Raw genomic sequence first — 11608 nt, forward strand, 5'->3', positions numbered from 1 at the left:
ATGATTCATGTAAGCTCTCTACCCTGTCCCCCTATTTCTATGTACCCTTTCCTCCCTATCCCACCTCCCCTATACCAGCAGGCGTTCCGCTGTCCATAGGCGAGGCAATTTACGCCTGCTGGTGGACCTTCCTTTCTTTCTATAGTACAATAAATACATACATGCATATAAAGAGAATATTGTAAATCAGAATATTGTAAAGCAGCTTAAGTTTACATTGAAATTCTTGCTTCAAATTTCGGTTTTACGTGCGTCGAACTGGAGCCCCGAAGGCGCCTTAGTTGGGGAGAACAGATTAATTTAGACCACCCCGGGTATCCTCAACGGGCGTCGAAATGCCCTCTTGTTTTGTTTATCGCCTCCACCAAAAAACAGTCTTTCCAGTGTGGATTCGAGCCGGCGACCCCGGGCTCGTTAAGCAAAAGGCCTAAACCACTTTGAGGAATAAGCTTTAATATGTCCTTTTGTTATTATTTTTACGTCGCCTCTTTTTGACGGAGCACCCCCTGTCACGTAGCCAAGTTGCACTGCGCGGCGCTGCAGGTCCCCGACTGAGTGTCGGTGTGACGTGGGGGTGATCTTCGTATCCTTCACTTTCTTTTTTCATTCCTTCATTGCAACGTTCGGTCTTCCTTCCATGACGCGGAGTATTTGTCGCCTCTATTTCGGAAAGGCGGGGGGATACCATGTCGGCCTGAAAGAATGGGGAGGGCTGCGGGACTACGTGAGGCTCCGCGCGCGTTGCGCCTCGTATTTTTACTTACAGCGTGCGTCTTCGCTGCCCGCACTCTTAATAAAAATGGTCGTAAAAAGGTAGTAACGGCCGTATTTACTAACTCCTTACGAACCTTACTACCCCGCGGTTTTGTACGTAGGATCTGGCACTAACAACGGCATGGTTAGTAAATTAACTGAGTGTAGGAAGTGGTAGCACTAGATTAAGGTCGTGCTTATGACTAGGTTGTGCATGGCCAGTTAGTAAACGCATGTAGCTCAGAAAAGTGCTATCGCTGGGACTTTACTAGTGGGGGTAGTGGTGCTTACTGCCTGCTTAGGTTAGTAATTTTGACAAGTGCTACATTTACTACCTCCAGTTACTAAGTACCTAGTGTATACTGGGACAAGTAACTTGTTAGTATTCCATTAGTGAATGCTCCGACCTTTTTTTTAAGAGTGCGTGTTCAGCTTGCTTGACTGGTTTCCTTTATTTCCGTGCCTCCATCATTTTTATCACTCACTCTCTCTCTCTCTCCCACCCTTTATTCCATGCTCCCCCGGAGTCTTCGCTGAGGTGGAGACAGGTCGCGCGTGATCTGGGGCTGGCAAAGGAAGAAAAAGGATAGATTCGTACTCGCGGGGTTGTTTCATCCGCTTTCGCTTCGGGGAAAGCAGAAAAAATGCCACCTAAGGGTCACGCCGCTGTATTCTTTGAGCGCAAGACAGCTTCGTTCTCCGGATTTCTCTCACGTCCGATTCGCGATTTATACCTTTTCTGCTACCCGGTCTCCTGTTTCTTTCATAACCTTTTTATGTTGTTCTGTTTCTTCTGTAACTCCTTTCCGCTCATTACGTTTCTCTGTTCCAAAGCTCTCCACGTTCTTTCGTGTTCATTCAAGTGTTCTTTCTCGAAATCTTTTCTCGCTAGAAAACTTTCCCTGTCTTCTTTGGGCGGCATGCGAGGAGGCATACAGGGTTGGTGCTACCGAATTTACGCGCGAAAGGTTGGGTGCGGAACGGTGGAATGGAAAGTTAAGACATGCCGCTCGAGAAGTTTCCCGCATCGGCCAGGGCAGCAGCCGCACGGTTCCCCCCCCCCCCCCCCCCTTTTGCTAATGACTGCCTGTCAGGGTCGAGTTATTGAGTGATCCCCGAGCTCGTTCTAAAGCGGCAGTCAGCGATGCTAATCATACCTCCACATAAATCCGGCGAGACGCTCGTTCGTCAATCCACTAGGCCTTCGCCTGCACGGCCTGCATGAGTAAAGGAGCGGCGCCTTTATTAAGGAGCATCAGTCAATCATGACCTTTGGCTGAGCTCACCTGGCTTTGTCATAAGCATGCATGTTTTTGTTTGTTGTTGTTCCAGCTGATTTACCATAATTGCTTTGTACATCGTAGAACACTTTCTTTGGTAATGTTTTGTATGTGTTTACGTCGGTGGTCAGTTGATGGAATTTACTATAAAAAAAAACACCGTGTTCTAAGCGGGCTTCAAAGTTTTGTGATGGGCAAACCCAGCCTTCATCCCAAATACGTCGTCCTGGCAGAGGAGGGTTGATCCACGGATGATTAAATAACAATACTGAACTCCGGAGGCCAAACAGGTACGACAACTGTGCCTTTTTTAGGGGCGAATACCCGAAGGGCCTCCAGCTGTCAGCGCCTCCTGTCGTCGTCGTCGTTTCATGTAGTCACGGTGTTAAAACTCCAGGACACTCGTTTTTGCAACGCCTCGTGCTAGAACGCTTCGTGCTTCAAAGACACGATACGTTGACAACAAAGCTATATACCTCCACCGCCCAACGGTTTCATCTCCGTGGGCAAAAACGTAAAGGCGCCAAGAATACACTTATGCACTGCATGCTTCGCCCCACCCCAGGTTTCCCGTTAGTGGAGAAGGCCCAGGATTTTTTTTATCCCCGCAGGGCCAACCTTTTCTGGTCCATTTGTGCGCATAAGAAAGTGTCGCTGGACAACAAAATCGGCGATGTCGACCAGTGCTGCGAGGAGGCCCGTGTTCGTCTGGGCTAGTTACGTGTCTTCGCTGGCCTCGGTGCGAACGCCTGCTGCGATTCCGCTGGCGGAGATTTCTCGGCGCTCTCTCTCGCGCAGCCCTCGCCGGAGGATGATTGGCGGCCGAGTCAGCAGTGCGGAAAGGTTTCGTGCCCAGTGGAGAAGGCTCGTCTGCCGAGTGAGCTGGCCGTTGTAATCTGGCCGCCATAATCGGGACGTCTGGTGGCGTGACGTCACGTTCATCGTGGGATTAGTGCGGTGACGCCGTTACGTCTCTTTGGCGTACCTGGCGAGCGAAGATCCTTGTTTGTTTCCGCTCGTTCCTCGCACAAACGAAAGATAAAGGCAGCGGTGGCCTTATAAGCGACGTTGGTATACGTAATGTGCGGACCGTTGTCAATGACGGTCTGCTTTTAAGCGAACCTGTTAACTGCCATCTACATCCTGCCAGTTCAAGTATGCGTGCATACAGCTGTCGTGAAAATGGCCGTAACCACAACTGAGAACGCTGCATACGTAATAACCAAGACTGTTGTAGCGATTGCCTATTGTTTGCTTTCTTGGTTTGTTTTCACAATCAACTGAATCTGATCGCTGTGGGGTTCACTTTTATAGTTTGTATTGGGTCCCGTACTATATGAAACATTAGTTTGTTATCTCATTATTGCAATGTGGTTCAGTTTAGAACATAACGTACCGTCCACAAATCACTGCTACTCACAGACCAGCGAGTAGTATTCCATGCTCTGCCGACCAATACCCTCCCTTGCTCACAAGAATACACCTCTTTGACCCTGCAAAATTTTGCCCCTCGAAAAACACAGTGGGCTGTTGCCACAAGGTAACACGAGATCCTCGTGTAACCCCGGCTTTTCCAACGAGTTTTGGAAGAGAGCCTCCGCCAGCTCCGCCCTCGAAGGTAAGCTATGCCTGGAGCTTTCCCCAATTGAATATAACGTTTAATAAGGCAAACATCTTAGGTGTCTCCTCCAACGGGAAAAGTGACCGTAGTCGTCGTTGTCCTTGGCGTCAACACGAATGGTACTACCAAAATGGCCACTGTTGTAAAGACAAAATAAGTTAAAACACTTCTGGGTTGATGATGATGATGATGATGATGATGAATAAATCTTTATTTGTCAAGCTGGTGCAGATGTTAGGGCACCCGTTAGGATACCCTGAGCTCGGCTGGCGGTCCAGGCCCTCTTCACCAGTTCACGCTGGATCCCAAGGTCCGGGCTCGTCAGGCGGTTCACCCACTGCTTGTAGGAGGGGGAGGTTATTGGGGCAAGGCCTGGGGTCTTCTGGCACTCCCAAATATGGTGGTACAGTGTACCGGGCGTTGGACAGAAATTGCACGTAGACGGGTATTGGGTGGGGTAAATCGCATGGAGTAGGGTTCTGTGGGGGTACGTATTTGTCTGTAGTCTTCGAAGGGTGGTGGCTTCTGCTCTTGTTAATTGGGAGTGCGGAGTCGGGAAGGTTCTTCGGCCTTGACGGTAATAAATGAGAATGTCAGCATACCTGACAAGCGGTTCTGTTTTGGGGGCCGCAAACGGTGTTTGTCCGTCTATGGTAATGGACCGGTGTATAAGCGCGCGGGCAGCGGCGTGAGCCGCCTCATTACCTTCTAGAGATTCGTGTCCAGGTATCTGGGTTCAATGCGCGACTCTAGCCAGGCTCGCGAGAGCAGGAGCCAAGTGCTATAACCACAGCGCTAATCCTGCACCGTGCCAGAGGGTTGAAATAAGAATAAGAGTGATGGGTGCCCCGTGACAGGCGAAGGCGACGACACGTAGGTATAGAGTTTTGTCTGTGGTGAACGTGGAGGAGAAAAAAATGGACAGAAGTGCCGGGAGGTTACCCAGGTGTACACCCAGGTTGGCTACCCTGCAATGTAGGAGTTGGGTCCAGGGGATAAAAGAGTAGGCACGCAAAGAGGAAGAAGTGGGAAGCTGCTGTATGAATTGCGCCAAGTCTTGACTGTCAGAGTAATTCGCGTCAAAATACGAAGAAACGAAAGCGAAGAAAGAGACGCAGACACGATACAGCAGTGGAGAAGTGTTTGATAATCCCTGGATTTCGTCTTCAAATCACGTAAGCAGACTTAAGTGCCCGAAGAACTTCTCTCACTCCCTCCCCCCTTCCCCATTCTCCCTCTCTCCGTCCTGAACTTGGTTGCATGAAATACAGCCTGAAACTTATTTTAAAAAAATACTCGGAATAAAAAGGAGAAACACACAGAGAGCTAGCTCGTCGAAATGTGATGATATTCGTTTTTCCAGCAACTACTTTGAGCCAATTCTTGGTTGTTGCGTGCACTGGTCAAAGGAAATGGAACTTTATAAAAGAGCAGTCAGAGGGGACGAAAGACCAAATAGGTGTGTGGTTGGAGTTATACAGACGTTCTAAGCCATTGTATTAGTTTGGGATTGGATGATAAATCTTCCGAATCGACGACAGCGTGGTATTTAAGGAAACTTTACTGGTAAACAGAACAGAAGAAAACGCCGAAGAACAAACTTGTTTCGCTCCTTGTCCGAACTCGCCCCTCCCGTACTGCCGTTCCTGTCGAGTCCCGACCACTTTGGGAAAAACCCGCTCGAAGCCGCCTACGCCGAAGCCAGGCGCTCAATAACCGCCGGCGTCTCTGCGGCTTATCCGCGGCCGCCCTTGGAGAGTTGTCTGTTTTGGGGCCAGCGTAGATGTTTCGGTCGCGCATCACGTGCACCCCGTTCACTCCCCCTTTTTTGACACCTCTTTCCTCCAACCTTTTTTGTAGCCTCTCCTTTTAAAGTGCGAGGAAACAACGAATAATAAAAAAATGACCAAGGTATTGAAAAAAATTCTTGAAGCATATATCAGGTGATTTGGGCCGCAGGAGTCGTATGCAGAGCTGTAAGCAAAATAAAAATCGGGACCCAACAGTGCGGACTGTGCAGATGACCAGAGTGAAGACGACGTCTCTCTCTCTCTCTCTCTCTCTCTCTCTATATATATATATATATATATATATATCCCACCCGGCGGGCATTTTTTAACCACTTTCTTTTCGACTCAAAAAATTTTTCATCTCTTTCTATGACGCACCACAACCTCCCCTTTGCTTCCCGAGGTTTTCTTGACTGCCAACCCTCATTTTCTGTCATATATATATATATATATATATATATATATATATATATCTATATATATATATATATATATATATATATATATATATATATATATATATATATATGATTTGGAAATGAGGGGCTCGTTAGGAAATACAGAAAGAAATGCCGGTAGTCTACAACGCCAAAGGAGGCATAGGGTAATGGTTAGACTATGTTTTGACCGTTAGTGAAATTATATATTTTTAATTAATTTACGTAGAAAGAAAGAAAGAAAAACACGCGCCAAGAATGGGGACCGAACCCACGCCTTTGATTAGATCTCGAATGCCTTACCAATTCGGTTATCTGGGCGACTGTGTTCTCCTTCACTTTCTGGGGTGTTTATATTTACTACAACTGCATCTGAGGCTTGAGGGTGGTAGCCAGCGCCACTCAGACTATATGGGGAGAAGGGGACCTTCTTTTCGAACCCCGGGGCGTGACTCGAATGTCTACAGCCTGTCATGAGCGGGTAACTGGCGGGAAACCCTCTTATGCTACCTTGGCATCAAGGCTGCCAGAACCGAGGCCCTCGCTAAGCTTTCTTAGGATAATATGATTTGGAACTGAGGGGCTCGTTAGGAAATACAGAAAGAAATGCCGGCAGTCTACAACGCCAAAGGAGGCATAGGGGAATGGTTAGACTATTTTTTGACAGTTAGTGAAATTATATATTTTTATTAATTTACGTAGAAAGAAAGAAAGAAAGAAAGAAAGAAAGAAAGAAAAACACACGCCCAGAGTGGGGAGGATAAGGTAGGGTGTGCATACGTGACATATGTGAGATAAGGAGAGTTTGTACCAGTAGGACCATGTCTTTCCATTCAAGACACGGCGGTTAGAAACGCGTCGAAGCATGCATGTGGCAGACTTGTTTAAAAGCCTTGGAAAGTGTAGATAAATTTTCACTGTTGCGTATGTTGGCCTGGATGGAGAGGCCTAAAGAGAGAGAGAATGCTCTTTAATGTGAACTGGTGAGGTCAGCCCTGCTAGGGACAAGGCTTGCTACACCAGATTGGGGGTGACTACATTGCTGAGTGGTGCATATCAGACATCAATCAGGGTTACACTAGGAAGAAGACAAACATTAAGCGTTTAAAAAAAGAAAAAAAAGGACAAGAAAAACAAGAGATTGCTGCCAACAGAGTCCGGACAAAAAAAATACAATTGGAAAGAAAATCGTTAATGGAAACGCTCAAACAAAATGAAAAGTAAACGACGGGAAAAAAAGTAACAATACCATCCCAAGAAAAATAAATAGATGAACGCCACAGTGCGAAAGAGAAGATATCGTGACACACTTGCTCTGTCTCTGATCTAGAGAGATTTATTCAGTTCAGTCTCTCGTAGGAACTGGAGCAGAACTTTTGTACCTAAGGTACTGTCAGCACTAATGGCCCAGGGCCCAAGAAAATGAAAAAGTTCGAGGCTGCCTCCATGACGTACACGAGAGAGGGAGCTCGCTGCAGTTTTTCGCGCAGCAGCGTATCGAGGGCAGACGCAGAGCAAGTGATTTACAGTCTCGCGCACATCGCAAGTCCGGCACAGGGGGGAATCTTCCCAACCAATCTTAAACTTAAAACTCCGAGTAAACGCCACATTCAGGCGCAGTCGGTACAGAACTCCTTCACACCGCTTGTTGAGGCCACGTGGAAAACGGAAGTCACAATGCGGGTCAATAGCGAGCTGGGCCGTACAGTATGGCCATCGAAATGGATACAGACTGGTTCTTTCTGTACAGCAGGTGGGTGCTTACGAATGATGACGAGTTCAGATTTTTGGAGGAGCATTGAAGACCCACGAAAGAGGCATAGTTAATTGTGAACGACGTCGGTAGCCTGTTGAAGTTAGTCTTAGATGTTTCCCATGGAGTCGGTGTCTGTACACTCGACAGAGGCAGAGACAGCTCAGAGCGGAGCATAATCAATTTCTGCGCGGCTATCAAATGTGGACAGCCATTTTTGAAAAACGATGTCGTCGGGCTCGCTGAGCGCTGCTGCCGTTGTGTGCAGCGTGTAGCAGCTGCTAGTACGGAAGCGGGTGCAGTCGCGTCAGTCCGATCATTCAGGACTCGGCGGCGGTGGCATTAATCGATAGTGAAAATTTAAAGCGCAACAAATTTAGACAAAAGACGAATGACACAGACAAGCATTAATCCAGGAAGCCTGCCGCCCGTATTACATACTCTGCCACGTTCCCGCATTGGAGAGGACGACGCGTGGCCGGTATTTAATCTCGGCGCGCGTACCCGGAAGTGGAGGGTTTTGAGTCCGAGCTGTCTCTGTTGCCGTCTGTGTCCCACGGGCTATGTAATCACATTATTCCCAGCGACAGGGTGAGAAAAAAAAAACACAGAATAGAATGAAATGAACTCGAGCCTGTAATAAGTTCGGCGGCCACTGATACTTGTGTTTGGACTGGTTGCGTAAACGTTGTGAGTTGACTTAAATCCGCGGTGACTACGTTAAATAACTGAAGCTAGAAACAAAGGATTTGATTTTTATTTCTAACGTCTCAGTCTTCATGGTCGGTGCACCTGTCTTCTCTAATTTGAAGAGAAGAATCGCGGGATTATTCATGACAGCTCTAGGCGCGGGTTCCAAGAAAAAAGTTATTACCTGCCGCTGGACGTGGTTACAGAACTTGGCGCCTCCGTGGGAGAGTTAGCTGATGGGATGGTGGGGGCGATTTAACTTCCAACTTTCTATAAGAAAGCTCGCGTGACGAAAGGAAAAGGCTGCTGTCCAAACTACGAGTATAATAACTGAGCACAAGTCTGTCTCAGCTAGCGCCCACGCCTTGGGGAAATCATTTTGCGATCCTCCCTCATTTTTTTTTTCTTTCCTCTTTTCATTTCCCTCTTCTCAGTCGCTGTCTTCTCGCAACACTAACGGCGAAACGCCCAGCGGGAATCCGCATTTGAATGGAAAGGCTGAAAAGGGGGCCCAGAGAAATGAGTTGCTGAAATAAAGTTCGCGGGTTATTCACACCCATTTAGAGGCTGCGCGTTGCTTGCGTTCTCCCCTTCCCCTCTCCCCCACGCGTGCTCCATAGAAAAGCAGCACTTCGCTCCCTTGTTCTTTCGCCGTCTCTCTCTCTCTCTCTGTATATATATATATATATATATATATATATATATATATATATATATATATATATATATATATATATACAGAAAGATAGGTCAGCAGTCTACGACGCCAAAGGAGGCATAGGGGTGTGGTTAGGCTCTTTTCTTTTTTACTACGGTTAATGAAGTGAACATTTTTTTTTAAATATACAGAAGAAAGAAAGAAAAACACGCGCCCAGAGTGGGGACCGAACCCACGCCTTTCGATTACATGTCGAATGCCTTACCAATTCGGCTATCTGGGCGACTGTGTTCTCCTTCACTTTCTGGGCTATTTATATTTACTAGGAGTGTATCTGACACTTGAGGGTGGTAGCCAGCGCCACTCTGACTACACGGGGAGAAGGGCACCTTCTTTTCAACCCCCGGGGCGTGACTCCAACGTCTACAGCCTGTCATGAGCGGGTAACTGGCGGAAACCCTCTTATGCTACCTTGGCATCAAGGCTGCCAGAACCGAGACCCTCGCTAGGCTTTCGCAGAATAATATAGTAAGGAAATGAGGGGCTCGTTTGAGGAAATACAGAAAGATAGGTCAGCAGTCTACGACGCCAAAGGAGGCATAGGGGTGTGGTTAGGCTCTTTTCTTTTTTACTACGGTTAATGAAGTGAACATTTTTTTTTAAATATACAGAAGAAAGAAAGAAAAACACGCGCCCAGAGTGGGGACCGAACCCACGCCTTTCGATTACATGTCGAATGCCTTACCAATTCGGCTATCTGGGCGACTGTGTTCTCCTTCACTTTCTGGGCTATTTATATTTACTAGGAGTGTATCTGACACTTGAGGGTGGTAGCCAGCGCCACTCTGACTACACGGGGAGAAGGGGACCTTCTTTTCAACCCCCGGGGCGTGACTCCAACGTCTACAGCCTGTCATGAGCGGGTAACTGGCGGAAACCCTCTTATGCTACCTTGGCATCAAGGCTGCCAGAACCGAGACCCTCGCTAGGCTTTCGCAGAATAATATAGTAAGGAAATGAGGGGCTCGTTTGAGGAAATACAGAAAGATAGGTCAGCAGTCTACGACGCCAAAGGAGGCATAGGGGTGTGGTTAGGCTCTTTTCTTTTTTACTACGGTTAATGAAGTGAACATTTTTTTTTAAATATACAGAAGAAAGAAAGAAAAACACGCGCCCAGAGTGGGGACCGAACCCACGCCTTTCGATTACATGTCGAATGCCTTACCAATTCGGCTATCTGGGCGACTGTGTTCTCCTTCACTTTCTGGGCTATTTATATTTACTAGGAGTGTATCTGACACTTGAGGGTGGTAGCCAGCGCCACTCTGACTACACGGGGAGAAGGGGACCTTCTTTTCAACCCCCGGGGCGTGACTCCAACGTCTACAGCCTGTCATGAGCGGGTAACTGGCGGAAACCCTCTTATGCTACCTTGGCATCAAGGCTGCCAGAACCGAGACCCTCGCTAGGCTTTCGCAGAATAATATAGTAAGGAAATGAGGGGCTCGTTTGAGGAAATACAGAAAGATAGGTCAGCAGTCTACGACGCCAAAGGAGGCATAGGGGTGTGGTTAGGCTCTTTTCTTTTTTACTACGGTTAATGAAGTGAACATTTTTTTTTTTAAATATACAGAAGAAAGAAAGAAAAACACGCGCCCAGAGTGGGGACCGAACCCACGCCTTTCGATTACATGTCGAATGCCTTACCAATTCGGCTATCTGGGCGACTGTGTTCTCCTTCACTTTCTGGGCTATTTATATTTACTAGGAGTGTATCTGACACTTGAGGGTGGTAGCCAGCGCCACTCTGACTACACGGGGAGAAGGGGACCTTCTTTTCAACCCCCGGGGTGTGACTCCAACGTCTACAGCCTGTCATGAGCGGGTAACTGGCGGAAACCCTCTTATGCTACCTTGGCATCAAGGCTGCCAGAACCGAGACCCTCGCTAGGCTTTCGCAAGGAAATGAGGGGCTCGTTTGAGGAAATACAGAAAGATAGGTCAGCAGTCTACGACGCCAAAGGAGGCATAGGGGTGTGGTTAGGCTCTTTTCTTTTTTACTACGGTTAATGAAGTGAACAAATATACAGAAGAAAGAAAGAAAAAAAAAAGGCATTCGACATGTAAGGCATTCGGTAAGGCATTCGACATGTAATCGAAAGGCGTGGGTTCGGTCCCCACTCTGGGCGCGTGTTTTTCTTTCTTTCTTCTGTATATTTGTTCACTTCATTAACCGTAGTAAAAAAGAAAAGAGCCTAACCACACCCCTATGCCTCCTTTGGCGTCGTAGACTGCTGACCTATCTTTCTGTATTTCCTCAAACGAGCCCCTCATTTCCTTGCGAAAGCCTAGCGAGGGTCTCGGTTCTGGCAGCCTTGATGCCAAGGTAGCATAAGAGGGTTTCCGCCAGTTACCCGCTCATGACAGGCTGTAGACGTTGGAGTCACGCCCCGGGGGTTGAAAAGAAGGTCCCCTTCTCCCCGTGTAGTCAGAGTGGCGCTGGCTACCACCCTCAAGTGTCAGATACACTCCTAGTAAATATAAATAGCCCAGAAAGTGAAGGAGAACACAGTCGCCCAGATAGCCGAATTGGTAAGGCATTCGACATGTAATCGAAAGGCGTGGG

At 47.6% G+C, this 11608-nt stretch overlaps 4 non-coding genes across 4 annotated transcripts; all 4 read right to left on the reverse strand.

The window, feature by feature from the left end:
- Nucleotides 1-9193: 9193 nt before the first annotated feature.
- Nucleotides 9194-9265, reverse strand: Trnat-ugu (transfer RNA threonine (anticodon UGU)). Its single transcript has one exon. It is a non-coding gene; the product is annotated as a tRNA-Thr (tRNA).
- A 408-nt stretch (nucleotides 9266-9673) lies between these two features.
- On the reverse strand, nucleotides 9674-9745 carry Trnat-ugu (transfer RNA threonine (anticodon UGU)). Its single transcript has one exon. It is a non-coding gene; the product is annotated as a tRNA-Thr (tRNA).
- A 408-nt stretch (nucleotides 9746-10153) lies between these two features.
- Trnat-ugu (transfer RNA threonine (anticodon UGU)) lies at nucleotides 10154-10225 on the reverse strand. Its single transcript has one exon. It is a non-coding gene; the product is annotated as a tRNA-Thr (tRNA).
- A 410-nt stretch (nucleotides 10226-10635) lies between these two features.
- On the reverse strand, nucleotides 10636-10707 carry Trnat-ugu (transfer RNA threonine (anticodon UGU)). Its single transcript has one exon. It is a non-coding gene; the product is annotated as a tRNA-Thr (tRNA).
- Nucleotides 10708-11608: the final 901 nt, after the last annotated feature.

The sequence above is a fragment of the Haemaphysalis longicornis genome, unplaced genomic scaffold (assembly GCF_048455015.1).
Source record: "Haemaphysalis longicornis isolate Haplotype H1 unplaced genomic scaffold, Haemaphysalis longicornis Haplotype H1 scaffold_9, whole genome shotgun sequence".
Classification (NCBI taxonomy): domain Eukaryota; kingdom Metazoa; phylum Arthropoda; class Arachnida; order Ixodida; family Ixodidae; genus Haemaphysalis; species Haemaphysalis longicornis.